Source organism: Tupaia chinensis, unplaced genomic scaffold (assembly GCF_000334495.1).
Source record: "Tupaia chinensis unplaced genomic scaffold, TupChi_1.0 Scaffold000623_1, whole genome shotgun sequence".
Classification (NCBI taxonomy): Eukaryota; Metazoa; Chordata; class Mammalia; order Scandentia; family Tupaiidae; genus Tupaia; species Tupaia belangeri.
The window spans coordinates 463,080-484,499 of record NW_006160143.1 but is presented as its reverse complement, the minus strand read 5'-3'; the positions used below and the strand labels follow the sequence as shown (position 1 = coordinate 484,499).

Genomic DNA, 21,420 nt, shown 5'->3' with positions numbered 1-21,420 from the left:
AACCAAAACTGACTTTTTCTGGTCAACTATCCAGGCTTGCAGGGTAATCCCAAAGCTTGTGGCTTGAGGCCTGTCTGGATTTCCAAATTCTTCCCAATTTTTCCAGAACGCTTCATCAGTTAAAGCTGCATAAGCTTTTGCTATCCTCATGAATGTAACTTCATCCCCTCCTTTGTCTGGATGATATGTAAGTTATAACAAATGCTACTGTTTCTTAATTTCTACTACTGTGGCCCTGGGATCCACATTTAATACTTCATAAGGATTATATTCTTGATATTCTTGGCCTGTTTTGGAAACTTTGTATACAAAGAATAAGAACAGTGCCCATCCTGCAAGCAGAACTATTTTCTTTACTGTAGGAATAATATTTGGTTGGGGTTTTAATAACCATAAATGATACTACGTGCATCTCCCATATACTTGTCCGATATTCTTTAATCGAATTTGCCCATTCTGACATGAAGAAAGGGAGTCTAGATGTTTCCCAGCCAGTGCACCAAAATGTGACGCTGGAACATGGGGGCCCAGGGGTGATCAGGCCCCACACTCACGGTGAGACACAAGTTCTTGTTCCATACTCAGGAAGAGCTAGAGTCACGGGCACAGAGAGTAGATATAGTAAAGTGGGGAGTTTATTAGGAGAGAGGAGAAAAAAACGAGCTTCCAAGAGGGGAGGGCGCCCCAAAAAATGGGTTGACCCTGGTGTGAGTTTCAGGCCTCCAGGTTCAGCACTTGAACCGTAGCTGACTACAGGGGAGTCCAGTGACATAATCATGACACCATCTGCTGGTCTTGAGTTTTGTTTTGTTTTGTTCTGTTCTGTTCTGTTCTGTTTTTAACTTCCTCATGTAAGAATCCTAGTATAGGGACCAGCAGTTGGTGTAATGTCTATGTCGCTGGACTCCCATGTAGTCGATTGTGGTTTGAGTCCCGGACCCGGTGGCTTAAACTCACACCAGGTGTGTGTGCATGTGTGCCCAAGATCCCGAGAGGAGAATGGAGGAGAAGGGATTACAGCGTGGCCATCCCCCCTGGGGGTGATTTCTCGCTTTCTGTCTCTCTGTCTTTCTCTGTCTTTCTGGCGAGCACCCAAGCCTTATAGCAAAAACCTCTCCAAAAAAAATAAAAAGATTCCTAGTATATTTATGCATTCATTTCATCTTTATTTATAACTTTCCAAATATGTTTATAGTACCAGTTTGTAATTTTCTTTTCTATTGGTTTTGGTTTCTGGATTATCTATAAATCTGTTTCTTTTGATTAGTTGAGTTTGTATGGGTTCATTTTCCTCACCTGTTTCATAATATTTTGTGATGTACTAAACATGGTATATATGTAGACAACAGTAGAGACAGAGTTGTGTAACTCTTTTGCTTCATTTTTATTTCCAAGTGTGTGCAGTGTCTTTCCTATGGAAGGCTGCTAAAGCAAGGAGGTGATCATGCAGATTTCACCCAGTATCAGCTCAATCTTAGGCAGCAGCTTTTACAATTGAACTCAGCACCGTTAGACTCGCCTCCTGATGACACAGCTGTTCCCACCCAAGTCTAATTTTTTTGATCTTTTCAATGTTTTCTTCTGGAGACTGGGATGGGATAGATCTCAGTTTCACCGTTTGAATCAGTAGTAGCAGACCCCTTGTTTCCAGGCACCACAAGAACACATGAGATTGAACAGTTCTCTGCTGTTAGCCTCGTTGTCACTGTCCTCTCCCCAGCATAACAGAAGTGAGTCTTGTTAGGGAAGACTGCTAGGACACTCACATTACAACAGCACTGGGGGAGTTCGCTAGACTCGTCCTCCATCCCTGCCACAAACCTTGCAAATGACTCACTTATTTCCATCTTTAGAAGTCTTTTGTCTCTACCTTTGCCTTTGGAAGTTGGCTTGGTGGGAACTTACAAAGGGACTTTCTCTCTGAAAATCAGTCTGTCTGGGCTTTTTTCATTTTTTAGGTTTTTGCCACAGGGCACATACGCTCTCAAGAGAGAGAAAGAGAGGGAAAGTAAGAAATCACCCCTGAGGGGTAGGGCCACACCAAGATCCCCTCTCCTCCACTCTTCTCCTGGGATTTTGGGCACGTGCACCCACGCGCTTGATGCATTTTTCAAGCCGCTGTGTCCAGGACTCAAACCGCACATTCAGCCATATGGAATTCAGTGTCTTGAACATCATGCCACCCTCTAGCCCTGGCTTCTCTTTTTCTACTTCTCTTCAGTAGTTTCATAGATAAGCCTGAGTTTCAGAATACCTGAAGGGTCTGGGGTTTTTTTGGCTTTATCATGTGAGCAAATATCTTCCACATCCAGAAAAGTGTTTGTTGCATTCAGATTGTAGTCAAATTGCCAAGAAAATCATAGTTTATTCATCCATAGCTGGTTTGATCTTCCTCATAATTATCTCCTTCTGAGTAGAAAGGATTCTTAAGGTATAGTATATTTAATATTCTGTGGAATCTAAAATTCTACTTTTTTATCATGGGCCTAGGAGCTTTTATTGTATAAACAGAACACAGAGGGGACACATTCTCCGTGTTTCTGTTTGACTCACAAAAGGTAGATTATCCCGCACCAGACAGCTACAACTGCCCAGTAGTAAGAGGCCCCATTCTAAACATTGGCAAACTACAACCTGTGTTCCAAATCTGGCCTGCCACCTTTGGGTGTGACCCATGAGATAAGAATGGTTTTTATATTTACATTTTTTAATTGTTGAGGAAAAGAGTAAACAGGACAATATTTCATGACACATGAAAATCATGCAGTTATGTGAAATCACATTTCAGCATCCCTATATAAAGTTGTATGAGACCACAGCCATGCCCATTCATTTACAAATCATCTATGGTGCTTTTGTACCAGAGCTGCAGAGCTAAGTAGTTGTAACAGATGACCCGAAATCTTTACTGTCTGGTCCTCTACAGAAAAATGTGCCAATTCCTGTCCTATTCTATAAGCTCAAGCATCCCCAGTCTTGAAAGGAAATTGCGATATGCCACAGTCCTGCCTGGAATTGTATGACCTCAGTCAGAGTAGAAGCATACATCTGTGGCCACCAAATGGACCACCGGGGCCAGCGGGTGGCACTGCAGCTGCAGCTACATGACAGTCCATGATGCTGGAAGGTCCCAGACTCATGTTCCAGTACTTTGCTGGTCACACCAGGAATGATACACGCTGGGGTGGACAGTGACATGAAGACTCTGTTGGGAGGTTCCCCTCTCTCTCTCTCTCTACCTCTATTTTCCTCTTTCTCTAAGAAGAAATAAATAAAAATAAACTGGGGAAAATGGCCACCTCCATTTTTTTTTTTTTTTTGGCATCAGAGGAACCCCCGAGTGATGAATGTATATATTTATAAAGATGACAGCTGATGTCTGTACCACCACCAGAGGGAATAGCTGTCCAGGCATGTGGTACTCAAAGCTAGAATTACTATTGATTTTTTTACTTTGACTCAAGACAGTCTAGACTAAGGCTACCCTTCTCACACCTGTCCTGAGTTCAAAGACAGCCCAAGGTCATTGTGGCTGCTGTGAAGTCTAGAAATGTAGGCATTATATGGTCCAGGGCCACTTCAATGTACAAAAGAATTTTACAGTATTATCTTTAAGATTATTTTTCATTTTGATTATAAGTTCTGATTTATATGTAATACTCATACATGATACATATCGAGCAAGCTGGATCTCACGTATTCACTTGATAGATTCCATAGCATCAAAAATTTTTAGGATTTAGTGGGCCTACACACTGAACTGGCCCAATCCCTGCCCTGTTGAACACTAAGCATCTCTATTATTTCTAGAATCACTTTTAAAGACTTCTGGCTGGGACCAGATGGTGGTGCAGTGGTGGGGTACAATGGTCTGTGAGGCTGATCAATATAGGTTCATGTCCAGAGACTTCCCTGAGTATACCTGGTACATGTGTACCCATGATCTGGGACTGAGAGATGGATCGTAGCATTGGGACCTAGCTGGGAATTCTCCCTCTCTCTATCTCCCTCCCTCCTCCCTCACACATAAATAATAAAGAAATAAAAAAACAAACAAACTTGGGACCAGTAGTTGGCATAATGGCTATGTCACTGGACTCCCATGTAGTCAACCGCAGTTTGCGTCCCAGACCCGGTGGTTTAAATTCACACCAGGTGTGTGTGCATGTGTGTCCTAGATCCCAAGAGGAGAATGGAGGAGAAGGGATATCAGTATGGCCATCCCCCCTGGGGGAGGTGACTTCTCGCTTTCTGTCTCCCCATCTCTGTCTTTCTGGTGAGTACACACACCCTATAGCAAAAACCTCTCAAAAAAAAAAAAAAAAAAAAAACACGTCCTTATCAGGAATCTGTGGACTTGAGCTCACCTCTTGAGCATTTTTCTTAATATTCCATGACTAGGTAGGCTTTCTATGAACAAAGTCTTTGATACCCCCATTCTATAAAAGACTCAATCTCCTTCATCCATTTATTCTTGTTTGTTAGCTTTGAATGGTGTAAAATTTTTTCTTATAAAGTCTCCCTCACATAGCTTCATGAATTTTAGTGAAGAGAAAACAGTATAGATATTTCATGCAATGAGAGATCCCATGCATGGAATAGGATGTTATGAAATTGATGAACAGGAGAGAGAAGAACCTAGGGTAAGAACTATAGAAATGACTACCAAGGTGTTTTAATTTGTATCTGAGATTTAATTTAATCAGATATGGTAAGGTAATGGAAATACAGACAACCAAGATTCCATTATTTACACTTCCCTAGAGAAAGTGCCACGTCTCACCATGTAGGGTCACATGGTGCAGTACTGAGGAACGTCAGGAAGAAGAATGAGTGAGGGAAAATCATAAGCGAAAGTCTTTACTGTGTTTTCCATGGGGAAGGCAAAATATGGCAGGGTGAACAGTTCAAAATTGACTGTTTTGAATAATTTCAAAACATTTGCATAATATAGATGATCTGTCATTGTTCAGTACCTGGCCCTGTGGTGACTTAGAGCACAGAAAATATTGTCTTAATGTGTAACAGACAAAGGTTGAGGATATGGGCATTGGGTTGGTTGGTTTGTATATGAAAGGTGATCTCAAAGGCAATCATTTGTTGCATTTAGGAATTAGCTAGCCCTAGAAGGAGCAGATATTTTTTTTTCATGGCTAGCAATGTATTAAAAAAATTCCATAGCATAATATATAAAAATTAAATTTTTAAAAAGATATGGTTAGAACACAGGACACATGAAAACTGACTCACAGTGAGGATAGGGATGGTGTTCACTGGGTTACTACTGCTGATACTCACTGAAATGATTGAATTCATCATCACATCATAGTGGCCATAGTCTGAGACAGGGGGCCAAAAGCTTTTGCTACCACAGCCAGCCATGTCCACTTTCTCTCTACATACAGAAATCTAGAGAATGGAAATTGAAATGCTTATATAGAAAACTCTTTCATAGCCACAACTCTATCTACCAGTGAGAAGAATGTAGTAGGAAAAAGTTCATGTCATTTCTGCCTCCCAAAGAACACATGGCTAGACATCTTCTGTCTGGCAAGACGGAAAAACAAAGACAAGATTTACTCTCTGACTTGACACAACTAAAATAGTGGGCAATGTATAAAACAATAATCTTCAGACATTGGTCATCAGATAGTTAAGGTCAATGGTCTCTGAGAGAAAGGAAACAAATGGGTGAATCCATTACCACAGCTCACTGTCTAAACTTGTAAGCCCAGTCAAAGGATATAAGTAAAGTTAGAAGTCTCTATGAGTTGAGAATATAGAGTTGCGAGACACCAACATGGTTGTATTTCACAAGACAGAGTACTGGAAAGGAGAGAGCTACACAGAGTGTAGATAGCAGGGGGTGCCCTATAGTCTTCATGTTAATTACTCAAAAAGATTTTGCTTAAAGTAGTGGTTCCAAGTTAACCTTAGACTAAAGCCTTCTCTGATCATGCCTATCCTAGCCTGTTTGTGCTGCTATAACAAAATAGCACAGACAGGGGAATTTATGTAGAACAAATTGTGTTATCTCACAGTTCTAGAGGCTGTGAAGTCTAAGATAAAGGTGCTGGTGAGTCCAGTTGTCTTGTGAGGGTTGCATCCTACAGAGGGGAAGAATGTTTTGCCCCAGCAAAGCAGAAGAGCAGAAAAGCAAACTAACCAAATACTGCATGAAGTCTCTTTTATAAGGAAGAAGTACTTGTGTGTCTAAGTACCCTTTAAAGGCCCAATCTCTTATTAATATTACATGAACAATATCTGAATTTTTTGGAGGGGACGCATTGCACTGCCTAACAACACAAGCATCTAAAGGATTATTTTTCCAAGTTACTTAATTATAACCCAAAACAAAGCTGAAGAATACTTAAAGAAATACAAAAATATCTACTATTCCACAAGGTAAATCCACAATGTCTAGTACCCAATCGATAATTACCAGATATGCAAAGAAGCAAAAACAATATCCAAAATACATAAAGAAAATGTACAACTCAACAACAAAAGGACAAATAACTCCACTAAAATAAGCCAAAGGATATTAATAATATTAATAGACATTTCTCCAAAATAAAAAATATAGGAGCCGGACAGTGGTGCAGTGGCAATGCTAAGTGCTCTGTGAGGCTGACCCACATGGGAAGATTTCAGGTTTATGTCCAGAGACTTCCTGAACATACTAAGTATGTACATGGCCCATGATCTAGAATTGGCTAAAGCCAGTTATGAAGACCCCGTTGGCGATGCCTGCTGCTTTGCCTCTCTGTCTATTTCTCTTGCTCATTGTTTAATAGCAATATAATATATATATATATATACACATATATATATATTGAACACATTAAATACATATATAAAACAATATATATAAACTTAAAATATATATGAATAGAAAAGATATTTAAACCATATATGTATACACACACACAAACATACATACATATATATACACACACACATGCATATACAGTGAACACACCAAAAAGTGCTCAACATCATTACTCACTGGGTATATGTAAATTAAAACCACAATATTATACTACTTCATACCCACTAGGATAACTATAACCCAAAGTAAAAAAATAATAACACTAACTAATTTGCCAGAGGGTACTTGTGCTCACTGGAGAGAGACCCAGAGAGGGAGAGAGAAAAAGTGAGAAAACAGTCCTTTCAGGGAGTGATCGCTCAGTAATTCCTCCTCCTCCATTTCTTCCTCCTTTCTCCCTTGTGTGTCCAGTGTGTTTCACAAACCACTGTGTCCAAGACTCCATAATTGGTCACATAAGATCCAGCTGTCTTAACTACCACACCACAGGCTGGTCTCGCCAAAGTAAAATTTTTAAAAAATAAAATAACAAGCATTGTTGAGGATGTGGAAAATAATTAGAAGCTTCATGTATTGTTGGTAGACATGCAAAATGGCACAATCATTTGGAAAACAGTTTGGTAACCCCTCAAAAAGTTAAAGACCGTGCAGCTGTGGATAAAAAGCCTGCAAAGTCGGTGGGACATTACAACTGTCACGTTCTGCACTAGCTCACTCGCTCTACAATCACACCTCTAAAGTCGCATTATCTGTGTTGGGTTTCCCTTGTCACAATAGTGAGAAACCAATTCCACGTCCTGCCTCTTTTACGAGCTTAAGTTCTTTGCAAGTCAGAAATGTAGAACAAAGCATTAGCACACTAATGTACTTGCTCATTTAGTGCAAGTATTAAAGCCCATTCCCTGTCAGTCAGATTCATGTTTTTGAGTCAAAATTTATCCAGGTCAGTCCCTCTCTCTCAACAATAAGAAGTGAAGCTGAGGTTGCCTTGGCAACTGTTGTAATATTGTTGAAATGTAGACTCTGAGATACAGGCCATGTATGTAACTCTCCACTTTCCTTCCTTTCTAGTTATTTTTCTAGAACAAACAGAATTTAATCTTCACAGAAAATTCTAACAAGGCTGCTTTGACCCTCTGTGTCTTCCATCTGCCAACTACTGTATGTCCACTTACGGGCTATAAATCATTCTCTAGTCATCTTGCCAACTGAGCTTATTATAGTCCACAGAAATTTCAGAAGTCAGTATTAGTCCATCTCAAAGGCTTCAAATAAATTTTCCCATACCATCACAGCAATTACTTCAAAATGTGTTGGCTCAAGTGCTATGAATTATAATTTGAAGACACACTGCAAGGAAATTCTTAGCAATCCCACACCAATCCCAGAGGTGGTAGATGTATATCTTAGACTATAAATTGAAAGTACAAGAAATATCGTTTTCTTTACTTCCTCTATTAGCCTAATTTCTAACTCTGAGCATCATTTCACTAGGTGGGGAGGAAAACATAACCTTAGTTTTTCCTGGTTTCTGCCCCCAGTCCCTGACATTCTAACTCTTACACTGTGGCCCCTGGAGTTCATTCATTAAGCCATACAGATTATTGCTAAAAATATCCTATCATTTCCCCAACAGCCACTTGACTCCCAGTTCCTTCCTGACTCCTTTGTCCTACAATAAAGGGCCAACCCCATAGCACGGTGTTTAAATGCTGTGCATGGAAAGCCAGGTCCTACATGACAACCATTGCTTGACTCTTGCCCTGGTGGTTTGGAAAACATGCCAGGTGTGTGTGCATGCCCCAAATTCTGACAAGATGGAAAAATTGGGGCCAGCAGTTGGCCTGGTGGTTAAGGGCACTAGACTCCCACATGGCCAACCCTGGTTCAAGTCCCAGATCTGGAGATTGGTTTCCTCACTTTCCCTCTCTGTCTCTCTCACTCTGTCTCTCTCTAGTCAAAATTAAAAATAAATAAATAAAGTTAAATGAAAAAAATAAATAAATAAAGATGGAGAAATTGAGGGAAAAGGATTGCAGAGTAACCATGCCCCACTGGGGGAGTGGGGTTAGCACCCTCTCTCTCTCTTTTTTTCTCTCTCTCAAACACATGGGCTCTCTGGCATAAAAAAAAATAATACAGTTTTTTTTAATTAGTATAAATTTACTAAGATTTTGCCCATGCTCTGTCATATAGCAGTACATTATAATCCTCTATGAGACCTTGAAACTTCCTTTGTAATAAATGTTAGAAGTGATAGAGCAAGCTACCTCTGTTTTCAAAAACCCATAAAAGTCTCCCCCGCAACTAGGAAAATCTCATTCTAATCTAGAAAATTTCTTAAAAACTTCCTGTGTTGCCTAGAATTTCTGCTTTTGCCTTGATATTTTATTCTCTCTATAATTGTTAAGCAGTTGAAAAAAATAACAGAATAGGAAGCTATTTCTGTTTTCTAACCTACTGCCCTACTGCATGTTTCCCTGAGACCAAGAAAAATGTTGGTTAACTTGCATGGATTAAAAAAAGAAAAGAAAGAAGGAAAAAGAAAAACTAAAGAGAAAGGAATAAAAGTATATGATAAAATGTCAAAAATTTAGGATTTTTCAAAAGAAAATATATTACAATAATAAATAATAGGGGACAGATAATGGTATGAAGGTGAAATGTGATGCTCTGTGTGGATAACCTACATGAGAAGGTTCCCGGTTTGTGTCCTGGGACCTCCCGGGGTACACCTGGCATGCATGTACCCGTGCTTCAGGGCTGGCTGGGGCTAAGTTTGGATTGTCACATCAAGACCCTGTTGGGGGCACCTGTCTCTCATAGAGGAAATTAATATTTTTTTAATTAACAATAAATACTAAGAAAACATAAACCAACCAAAATGAAAATGACTAAGTTCCTAGGCCCTATTGGCTAATGGTCAATCTTCAAGGACCACTTAACTCAAAAACATACTAGAATTATGAACACTAAGCATGGAGGCTCTCACTTGCCTCCTTCCTCATTGGTAAAAGGCAAAAGTGTTTGCATTTATGTTCTGCACAAGAACAAAGAAAGGGAAAGGGAAGTGCTATGGTGTCTGTGACCCAGTCTAGAGACAATCAATCTATTGTATTACTAATTTCTCTACTGCTGCACACAAACTAGAGAGAGAAAATTTAATTTATTTTCCAAAAATTATTTAAATAATTTTATTTTTTAGGTTTTACCACAGGGCACATGCACTCACAGGAGAGAGACATTGGGATGAGCCTCCCCCCAAGAATGAACACTCCACAATCCTTTCTCTTCCATTCTTCTCCTGGGATTTTGGGCATGCACATACGTGTGCCCAGAGTATTTTTCAAGCCACCAGGTCAGGGACTCCACCTATGATCAGCCGTGTGGGCATCCAGCACCTTACCCACCTTAACGCCATCTACTGGCTCCAGTACTGAAATCAGTTAAAAAGATGTCATTTGTATGAGACTCCAGTGATCCTTTCACAGTTTCTTTGCTGTAAAGTATCCTTTGCTTTAGCTTCTTTGTTAGCCTTTTTTCCTGCCTGTTTTCATCTGCAAACAGAATTACTTTTAACCTCTGCAGAACAGGTTTTTGGTAAAAGTTACTTTTTTTTTTTCTATTTTGAATAACTTACCTTACCTAATAGCCCTTTACTATTGTTCTAAGTAGAATGTATCAAAAACATCATTTATTTATTGTTGCTTGTTGTTTCTTTTAATTATTCATCTTCGCATGTTCTTACTCCCATGGCTACCGTCAGCTCTCTAACCATCAAAATGTCTTTTCAAAAATAATGCCTCTAGTTTGTTTTTATTTCTGCCAAGTAGATCAAGGAAGTTATAAATGTTTACCCAATGTTCTGATGACAAGCCACAAAAGATAAAAAGTACAAGTAGAACCAAATCTGGTTTGAAGGAGTAGATCTATTATTCTGATTAGTAAATAAGGCTGGAAAATAAAATGCAGAAGAAGCATTCTTACTGACATCTTCATCCACCAAACATTTTAGGAATCTGTCTTTTATCTCCTTGACGCTGCAAGGTTTCAGAGAGTTTGACACAGAATCCATTAAAAAATGTCTGTGGTGACTTTACATTTCAGAATTAGATAAAATACATGTAAATAAGTTTCTCAAATACATAATAAAAAAGTGAAAGAGACCTTTTTTCTGGTCATAAAATATTACCTTGTATGGAACTTTTGCTACAACAAAAAACTTGCACAAACTTATCAAAACATATGAAGTAAATGTTTTCAGGCCCATTTCTGTGGTACAGTTGGTAGGGCACTAATGTGCAATACTGGAGCTATGTGGGAAGGCCTGGGGTTAGGACCTCGGGGTGATCTGAACACTTGAGTGTGCCCACAAGTGCACCCAGGATCTTGGCTGGCTAGAAAGCTGGGTGAGAAGTGGCAATGATTGCATCGACGAGACTCCATCAGAAGTCCTATATTTCAATCTCCTTCTCTCTTTCTTGTGTGTACATAGAAAGAAAGAAACTTTTTTCTTTTTTTATTGTTTTTAGAACATATTTTAACTATTATAATCTGTATATTCTTCCAAGTTAACTTGAACATCATTTTTTTACCTGTTTAAAATTTACATTTAATCACTGTGCACCTTTACAGTGTATAGCATGGTTTTCCCCAGCATGAATACAGAGCATATTACTCAAGTCAAAGATATGATCATATACATTATCATCAACAGATAACTTTTCATTTTTGTGTCTGTAAAATGTTTTGTTTGTTAATTTGTTTCTTCCCTGATGTCCTCCATTCCAACTCCTATTACCCACCCCTAATTACTCACTCCCTCCTATACTGTCTCTAGTATCTACAGTTGCCCTCCCTGCTATTATACTTTCCAGTCTTTCAGTTTCTGCTGGAGGGTGCAGACATTTGGTATATATTAAGTGGTGACGTACAATACCTGTCTTTCATAGTCTGCCTTGTTTCACTTAACATCAAATCGTCAATGTTCATCCACTTTGTATAAAATGTCAGGGTCTCATTTATTTTATGCCTAAGCAATATTCTACAGTGTATATGTGCCACATTTTTTCGACCCACTCATTTGTTCTTGAACATTTGGGTTGATTTCACATCCTAACAACTATGAATAATGCTGCAATAAACATGGGTGTGCAAGTATTTTTTCTGACTGTTTTCTTGTCCTCTATACCTAAGAATAGAATTACTAGGTCGTATGGGTATTCCTATTTGTAGCTTTCTGAAGAACCTTCATATCATTCTCCATAGTGGCTGTAGTAATTAACATCCCATCAACAGTATAGGAGAGTTCCCTGTTCTCTGTAACCTCACTAGCACTTAACATTCTTTATTTTGTTAATCTTACCTATTCTGACTCATTGCAGTTTTGATTTACATTTCTCTTATGATAAGAGATGTGTATCTGCTTTTTGGCTATTCACATGTCTTCCTTGGAGAGTTGTCTGTTCTGCTCATTTAATTGGATTGATTTTTTTTCAGGTAAGCTATTCAAGTTCCCCATATATTTGGTCATCAGTCCCTTATCTGAATCATAGTTTACAAGTATATTCACCCATTCTGAGGATTGTCTCTTCACTCTAAATATTGTTTCTATTGCTGTGCAGAAAATTTTTAACCTGATGTAGTCCTACTTGTCTACTTTTGGGGTTATTGTCTCTGCTTTGGAGGTCTTATTAAAGAAGTCTTGGCCTACCCCAGTGTCTCCCAGAGTTTCCCTGATGTTTTCCACCAGTAAGTTCATAGTTTGAAGTTTTACATTTAAATCTTTGATCCATTTTGAGTTAATTTTAGTTAATGGTGAGAGATAAGGGTTCAGTTTCATTTTTTTGCAGATGTATATTCAGTTTTTACACCATTTGCTAAAGAACTTCCTACTGGGTTGCTTTGTGCCCTTTGTCAAAAAATCAATTGGCTGTATGTTTTGGGATTTACTACTGTGTTCTTAATTCTGTTCTATTGTTCTACATGCCTGTATTTGTGTCAATGTCATGTTATTTTGATTATCACAACTTCGTAATATATTTTAACATCAGGAAGTAAGATGCCTCCTACTTTATTCTTTGCACAGTATTGATTTGATAATATGGGGTTTTTTTATGATTCCAGACTAATTTTATGATTGTTCTATTTCTGTAAGAAGTATCTCTGATAATTTGATCAAATTTGTATTGAATTTGTAGATTAATTTGGATAGGGTTGATTTTTTTAATATTAATTCTTCAAATCCAGAAGAATGGAATGTTCTTTCACTTTTTTGTGTCATTTTTCAGTTTGTTTGTTTGTTTGTTGGGGTTTTTTTTTGTAGGTTTTCATAGTTTTCTTTATAGAGGCCTTTACTTTCTTAGGCAGTTTTATAACTATCTTTTTTTAGAGAGAGTGAGAGAGGGAAAGATTTTTGCTACAGGGAGCATGTATTTGCTGGATAGACAGAAAGAGACAGAAAGACAGAGAGTGAAAAATCACCCCCCAAGCTGGGATGGCCATACCACAGTCCCTTCTCCTCTCTCTCAAAATCCTGGACATTCATACAAATGCACCCAACTTGAGTTTTAAGTCACCAGGTTTGGCACTCAAACCACAGTTAACTATGTAGGAGTTCAGCAATGCAACCATTACCCCATCTGCTGGTCCCCATACTTGAGTATCGTATTCTGTTTGTGTATGGCTATTGTAAATGGGATTGCTTTCTTCAAATCTATCTTAGTCTGTTCATTGTTGGTACATAAAAATAGTACAGTTTTTTTTTTATGTTGACTTTGTATATTACCATTTTACTGTATTTATTTATCACTTTCAGAAGTTTTTTGTGAATTATTCTAGATTCTCTATGTATATGATCACATCATCTACAATAGAGATAATTTTACTTCTTTTCCTATTTGAATGCCTTTTATCATATTCCTTGTCTCATTGCATTGGCGAGGAGTTTAAGTACTATGTTGAATAAGAGGAGAGAAAAATAGACACTTTGTTTTGTTCCAGTTTTTAGTGGAAATGCTTTCAGCATGCATACTGACACAGAGACTCAGCTTTCTGAGTGGGTGGGGCTCAGGAAGCAGTTGGTATAGTGGGTGAGAGGGCCCCAGGTTCCAAAGGCAAACTTGGGGCTTTTGGGATCCACCTATGACCCATAGGCTCAAAAAAAACGTTGTTTAAAAAAATAATTTTCAGACATAAAAAAAAAAAAAACAGAAAGTTGGAACCAGCAGATGGCATAATTGTTACATCACAGACTTCCACATAGTCAGCCATGGTTTGAGTCCCAGACCCAGCAGCTTAAAACTCATTCTAGGTGCGTATGTGCGTGTGTGCACACCCAAAATTCTGAGAGGAAGATGGAGGAGAAGAGATTGTAGCATGGCCATCCCCCACTAGAGGGAGATTTCTTGCTTTCTGTCTCTCTGTTTCTCTCTGTTTCTTCAGCAAGCACATATACCCTATAGCAAAAATCTCTCTAAAAAATAAAACAAACAAACAAAAAATAAAAAACAGAAAGTGGGTCTGTGATAGCAAATTACCAAATGTAGGGAGGGAAATAATCCGGGTAATCTATAATTATCTCTAGCTTTCCATCCAGGTGCAATTTTCTTCTTTTTCTTTTTGTAGAAGTTTTTACCTTAGGGGGAATGAGCTCACTAGAGAGACTGACAAAAACAGTGAGAGGGGAACATGAAAAATTACCCCTTGGGGGAATGGCTACGCCATAATCCTTTCTCCTCTATTCTCTTCCAGGGATCTTGGGCACACATGTACATGACCCATGTGAGTTTCAAGCTACCTGGTCCAGGACTTGAACAGTAGTTGGCCATGTGAGAGTCCAATGACATAATCACTATGCCATCTGCTGGCCCCTAGAGGCAATTTTTAAATCACATCACAAAGAAGGAGAACCCAAACTATGCATAGCAATCTCACTAAGTTAAAAAAAAAAAAAGTGAAGTTTAGCAAGTTCAGTGAACTGTATAAAATGTCAAATGATCTGACATAAACACAACTAGAATCCTAAATTCAAGAAACTTAACAAATTCTAAGTATGTCTCTCTCTTCACACACACGCACACACACACACACACACACACAAACACTCATTCGGACACATCAAAATGAAATTGTCAAACAACGTATTAAAGAGAAAAAGTTTGGAGCAACCAGAAGGAAAGGACACCTTTTGAATATGGGGGAAATAAGAATAAATATGAACTGCTTATCAGTAACAATGTAAATCAGAAGATGGGGAACAACATCTATGAAGTGTATTTTAAATTATCAAAGTAGAACTCTTATACTTAGCAAATAGCTTTCAAAAATAAAGGCAAAATAAAAGCTATTTTAGAAAATAAAAACTAGGGCCATTCAGTGGCATGGTGGTTAAGGTGATTAGATCACACATAGCAACTGACAACTTGAGTTCCAGACCCATGACTTGAAAAACACACCTGATACATGTGCATTCATGCCCAAAAATCTCCAAAAGAGGAAGAAATGGAGTAGAAAAGATTGTGGCATGATTATTCTCCATAGGGGTGTTTTCTTACTTTCCCTCTCTCTCACACTTGCCCTCTAGCAAAAGAAAAAAACTGAGTGGGTTTATTACTAGCAGATGAGCACTATAAAAATTATAAAAAGCCAGAAATCTGGTCCGTCAGCAGGCATGCGTGTCTCTACATGCAACCGTCTGCATGGTGCCATCCGCCAAGAACTTTATTGACCTGACGTTATCAAAGACTCCATGAAAGCTTCCAATGATCATTCATAAACACTACCAAGTTCATCACATCAGACACTCTATATAAGAAAAGTCAAATTTACTCAACAGATTTACCATCACAGATTTTCACAGATTCTAATGGATTTCCCAAAGTTGGATGATATTCATCCATTTTATGCTAATTTGATTAATATCCTCTATAACAAAGATTATTACAAGTTGGTTCGTGGACAAACAAATATTGCCAAAAATTTGGGCTGGCAGGTGTCATGGTGATTAAGGGTGCTGGACTCCCACATGGCCAACTGTGGTTCAAGTCCCAGATTTGGCGGGACTTTCCCTCTCACTTTCCCTGTCTCCCTCTCTCTCCCTCTCTCTCCCACTCTGCCCCTCTCTGGTCAAATTTAAATCAATAAATAAAGTTGAATTTAAAAATTATCTTAAAAAATGCTAAAAATTTAGTGGACAATGTTGCTGAAGATTATGTGCAGCTCATGAAATACGGTAACTCTCTATACCACTGTAAGCAGCTGACATGTGCTGCCCCTGGGCACATGTACACCATCATCAAGAGGCAGAAGCAGAAATTGGAACATTTGGAACAAGTGCATCAGCATTATCCCATTTGCCAATCATTAACCCAAATACAAAGACTCTTCTTTTCTATGGGTACCCAAATTTTGGGAATCCAGCTTCATCAATAAGGTGACAAGAGCAGATTTGGATGTCCAGCCTTATGCATTTACAACCAAGTCTCTGTTTGTTGGGCACATGTATTGTAAATATCTTCATTGACAGTTTGTAGATACTCCAGAGATCCTGGATCACCCTTTGGAGGGCCTGAACACCATCGAGATGCAGCCGTCACTGCCCTGGCCCACTGCGTGCTGCAGTGCTGTATGTGACAGACCTGTCAGAGCAATGCGGACACGGGCTGCAGGAGCAGCTGCAGCCCTTTCGGGACATCAAGCCTTTCTTCATCAACAAGCCTCTAATCATTGTAGCAAACAAATGTGGTGCAAAGAGAATAGCTGATCTTCCTGAAGATGATCAAACAACATTTATAGTTTTGCAGGCTGAAGGACTCCTTGTAATAGGAAGGTATCATTAGAGTTAAAACAGAGGCTTGTGATAGACTTTTGGCTCATCGAGTGGAAACCAAAATGAAGGGAAATAAGGCGAATGAGGTGCTGAATAGATTGTACTTGGCTGTGGCAGACAAAAGGGATGATAAAGAGAGGCCTCTTTTCATTCCAAAAGGATGGTGGCATGTAAAAAGAGAATGGAAATCGAGGAGCTCAAGAAGAAAAGGGAACAAGATTTTAGCTGCAGATGAGAGATGACTATATTGTGGATCTTCAAAAGTACTGGGATTTAATGAATCCATCTGAAAACTGGGGTAAGATACCACAGACCTGGGAAGGCCATAATCCAGCTGATTATATTGCTCCTGCCCTCATGGAGAACTTGGAAGAACTAGAAAAAGAAGCAGAGGTAAGAATAGATGCTGGGGAATATGACAGTGGATCTGAAAGTGAAGATGAGGAAATGATGGAAAACCAGCAGCTGGCAAAACAAATTAGAGAAAAAAGGAAGTTGAAAATCTGCAATCCAAAGAAAAATATACACAAGGACCCAGGGTGCCTCAAACTGCCAAGAAGTTTCAGCAGACAGTTTTGAAGAATGAGATGTGTAGCCTTGGGGTCGACATGGATGATAAAGACAACATCCACTATACAGTCCAGGTAAGGTGATCCCGGAGTGTTACAAGGAAAAGGAAACGGGAAGACTCTGTCCCCTCTTCTACAGCTCAGAGTCGAAGTTGCTGTAGAAATCCACGTGATGTTTCTGGTCTTCAGAATGTCAAGATGGTTAAGAGAGCCAAGGCAGTGATGAAGTATGCTCAGAAGAAGATGAATCACTTAGGAAAGAAAAAGGAGGCAGATAGACGTATGTTTGATATGAAGCTCAAGCACTTACTTTCTGGAAAGAGGAAAGCTGGTTAAAAAGGAAAGAGGAAAAAAAGAGGAAAGCCTTAAAAAGAGAAAAGCTGGTTAGAAAGGACAACCTATTTGGTTGACATGGTTTGTCTAGACAGTTTATTTCTTGTGGTGTGGCGTGGTTTCATAAAATTGGTGTCATGCTCTGTAAACTGAAAAAAAAAAAAAAAAAAACCATGAGCCAGCCTTGTAACAAAGTGGTTAAGGACTGTACATTGGGAACTGGATCTCCTATGAGCAACTGCAGTTTGGATCCTGGTCCCAGCAGTTTGAAAAGCATGCCATACTCATGTGCTGTATGAGCCCCAAATCCTGATGATATGGAGAAATGGAGGAAAAAAGATTTTGATGTGACCACATCTGGTTGAGGGATGCTTCTCTCTCCTTTCTCTGGCAAGCATACATACCACCTGGAAAAAGAAAAAAAAAAGAAAACAAAACAACTAAAGTACTTTTTGCTTTACAAGTGTGGGAAATTTGTCACTGCTAATTATCACAAATATTTTGAGTAGACAGTATTTCTGTGTTTGACATAGTGCTGATTGCTTCAGATTTGCAGAAATCATAAGATTTATTGGGTATGCCTGTTGTTTTTGATGAAGAAAAAACTTAAATTATTTCATAAGAGGGAACTTGAGTTCATCACATGTGCTTAGATTTTTTGGAAAGCAAAGCATCTCCACTTATGGATGTGGACAGAAGTCTACCTACCCTTCAGACTTGGGTTCAAACAGATTTGGGCTCTGACTGTGTCAGAATCCCATGATTAAAGTAGTCTTTTAAATTATTTTCTAGGCTTTTTATTTTTATTATTCAATGTGTCATTGTAATCTGTCTTCAACTATTTTCTTCAAAATCAGCTTCTAGAAGAAAATTTTAATTAGAAAAAAAGGAAATATAAAAGGAAATTTTTCAGGTTGAAGAAAAATGATACCAGATGAAACCTGGAGTCTACAGAAAAATACAGAGTATTAGAAACAGTAGATGCAGCCAGTCACAGTGATGCAGCGGCAACACAATACATGATGCTGAAACCACGGGGGGAATGGCCCGGGTTCACATTCCAAGGTCTCACAGCACACAGGGTATGACCCCAGCTGGCTAAGGCTGGGGGTAAATTGAAGCATGAGACCCTATTAAGGTATTATTCTCTCTCTCCCATAAATAAATACAAAACCTTTTTTTATTCTTTTTTTTCTTTTCATATTTGTTATTATTAATTTTTAAATTATTATTCATACATTAAATCTCTATACATCATTTAGATTGTGAAGAGACTTTAGCTAGCATGATGTACACCTCAGGCCAGCCCAGTTGAGACTATTACACACATCCTTGTCAACATTTAAAAACCTTATCTGTGGGGGCCAGTAGTTGGTGTAATGCCTGTGTCGTTGGATTCCCATGTAGTCAACGGCGGTTCGAGTCCCAGACTGATGGCTTAAACTTACACCGGGCGCATATGCGTGCCTGCCCAAGATCCCAAGAGGAGAATGGAAGAGAAGGGATTGCAGAGTTGTCATCCCTCCTTGGGGGTGATTTCTCATTTTCTGTCTCTCTCTGTCTCTATTTTTCTGGCAAGCACATATGCCCTATAGCAAAAACTTCTCCAAAAAATTTTAAAACTTTTTAAAAAAAATTTAAAAACCTTATTTGTGTTCCACAAGTGTCTTACCTCTCCATTCCACCCCCCAAATTTCCTTTCCTATGCTCTTCCCCTCCCACACTCTCTTTCCGCTTTGTCTCTAGTGTCCATTACAATTTTTAATACTTTTATGTTCTCCAGTCTTTCAGTCTCTACCATAGAGTGTAGACAGTCAGTGTATATTAAGTGGAGACATACAATGTCTCTCTTTCATAGCCTGACTTGCTTCACTCAGCAGCAAATCTTCCACATTTGTCCACTTTCTATCAAATTCTGGGGCCTTGTTGTTTGTTATGGCTGAATAGTATTCTACAGAGTATATGTGCCATAATTTTTCAATCCATTCATCTGTTTGTGGACATTTGGGTTGGTTCCATGTCTTAGCAATTGTGAATAATGCTGCAATGAACATAGATGTGCAAGCACTTTTTTGACTGAGAGCGCTCCTGTCCTATAGGTAGATACCCAGGAGTGGAATTGCTGGATCATATGGTAGTTCTATTTGAAGGTCTTTGAGGAACTTCCATATTGTTCTCCACAGTGGCTTTCCCACCAACAGTGTAGGAGTGTTTCCCTTTCACCATAAAAACTTTTTTTTTTTTTTAAGATCTTTACTATAGGGCATGTGCACTTTCTGGAGAGAGTCAGAGAAAGAGGGAAAGTGAGAAATTACCCCTGGGGGCATGGCCACATTGCAATCCTTTCTCCTCCATTCTCCTCTTGGGATTTTGGGTGGGCACACACATGCACTCTGTGTGTTTTCGGAGTTAAATGTATACATAAAAGTAAAATGACAACAATACACAAAGAACAGGACAGAAATGGAAATATATTGTTGCATGATTTTTACAAAAGATGTGACATTATGTAACAGTATATAAAGGAAGCCTATGATACAGAAACAAAATAAAACATAAAACTATGAACTTTAGACCAACTTATTTTAAAAGCTTTGTTTTTCTTTTTTTGGAGAGGTTTTTGCTATAGGGCGCGTGCGCTTGCCAGAAAGACAGTGAGAGACAGAGAGACAGAAAGTGAGAAATCACCCCCCAGGGGAGATAGCCACACCACAATCCCATCTCCTCCATTCTCCTCTCAGGATCTTGGAGCACGCACGCACACATGCCTGGCGTGAGTTTAAGCTGCCAGGTCCGGGACTTGAAGCACAATCAACTCGTGGGGGGTCCAGCAACAGCCATTACACTAACTTCTGGTCCCTTAAAAGCTTTTTTAAAAAGCACAGCCAGGGGCCAACAGGTGGCCTAGTGGTTAAGGGTATTGGACCACCACATGGCCAACCGTGGTTCAAGTCCTGGACCTGGCGGCTTGCTCTCTCACTTTCCATCTCTCTCTCACTCTGTCCCTCTCTGGTCAAATAAAAATAAATAAATGAAGTTAAATAAAATAATTCTGTTTTGTTTTTTCTTTTTGGAAAAAAAAAAACACACCCAACAAGTCCTTGGAGATGATAAAACAGAATCCTAGAACTAGAAAAGAATAAGAACAAATGGAACAAATACAAATTTAAAGACTGTATTTTAATACAAGACTATATTAAAAATTACAATATATTAAATTTAGTATATTATAGGTAAATAGGGGACCAGCAGATGGAGTAACGGTTATGTAGCTGGACTCTCACATAGTTGACTGTGGTTCAAGTCTCAGACTTGGCAACTTAAAACATACCGCTGTGTGAGCTTGTGTGCCCGAGATCCCGAGAGGAGAATGGAGGAGTAGAGATTGTGGCGTGGCCATATCCTTTGAGGCATGATTTCTCACTTCCTGTCTGTCTCTCTGGCAAGCACACATGCCCTATAGCAAAAAAAACATCTCTCTATTACAGGTAAATAGTCAAAACACTCTAATAAAAAGTTAAAGACTGTCATAAAGGATAAGAAGCTAAGCACAAATATCTGCAGTTTACAGAACACGTACTTTAAGAACAAAGATGCGTGGGGTGGGTGGTGGCATAGTAGTGAGACACAATTCTCTGAGAGACAGACCCCCATGAAAAACATGTGGATTATTTCTGGACACCTCCCTGAGTACACCAAACATGTGCGTGCCCAAGAGCCAGGTTGGCTGGATTATGGCATTCCTATGAGAAGTACTCTCTCTCTTTTCTCTCTTTCTCATTCATGGAAGATATTAATTAAAGAAGAACAAGATTAAGGGGCTGGCCCCGTAACACAGCAGTTAAGCAAAGTGTGTA

General features: G+C 39.0%; 2 pseudogenes; one reads left to right on the top strand and one right to left on the bottom strand.

Annotated features, from left to right (window-relative positions):
- The window catches only part of LOC102496628 (translocation protein SEC63 homolog pseudogene), a 7,060-nt pseudogene extending 1,678 nt beyond the window's left edge, over positions 1 to 5,382 (bottom strand).
- A 10,149-nt stretch (positions 5,383 to 15,531) lies between these two features.
- On the top strand, positions 15,532 to 17,964 carry LOC102491229 (nucleolar GTP-binding protein 1-like; annotated as a pseudogene).
- Positions 17,965 to 21,420: the final 3,456 nt, after the last annotated feature.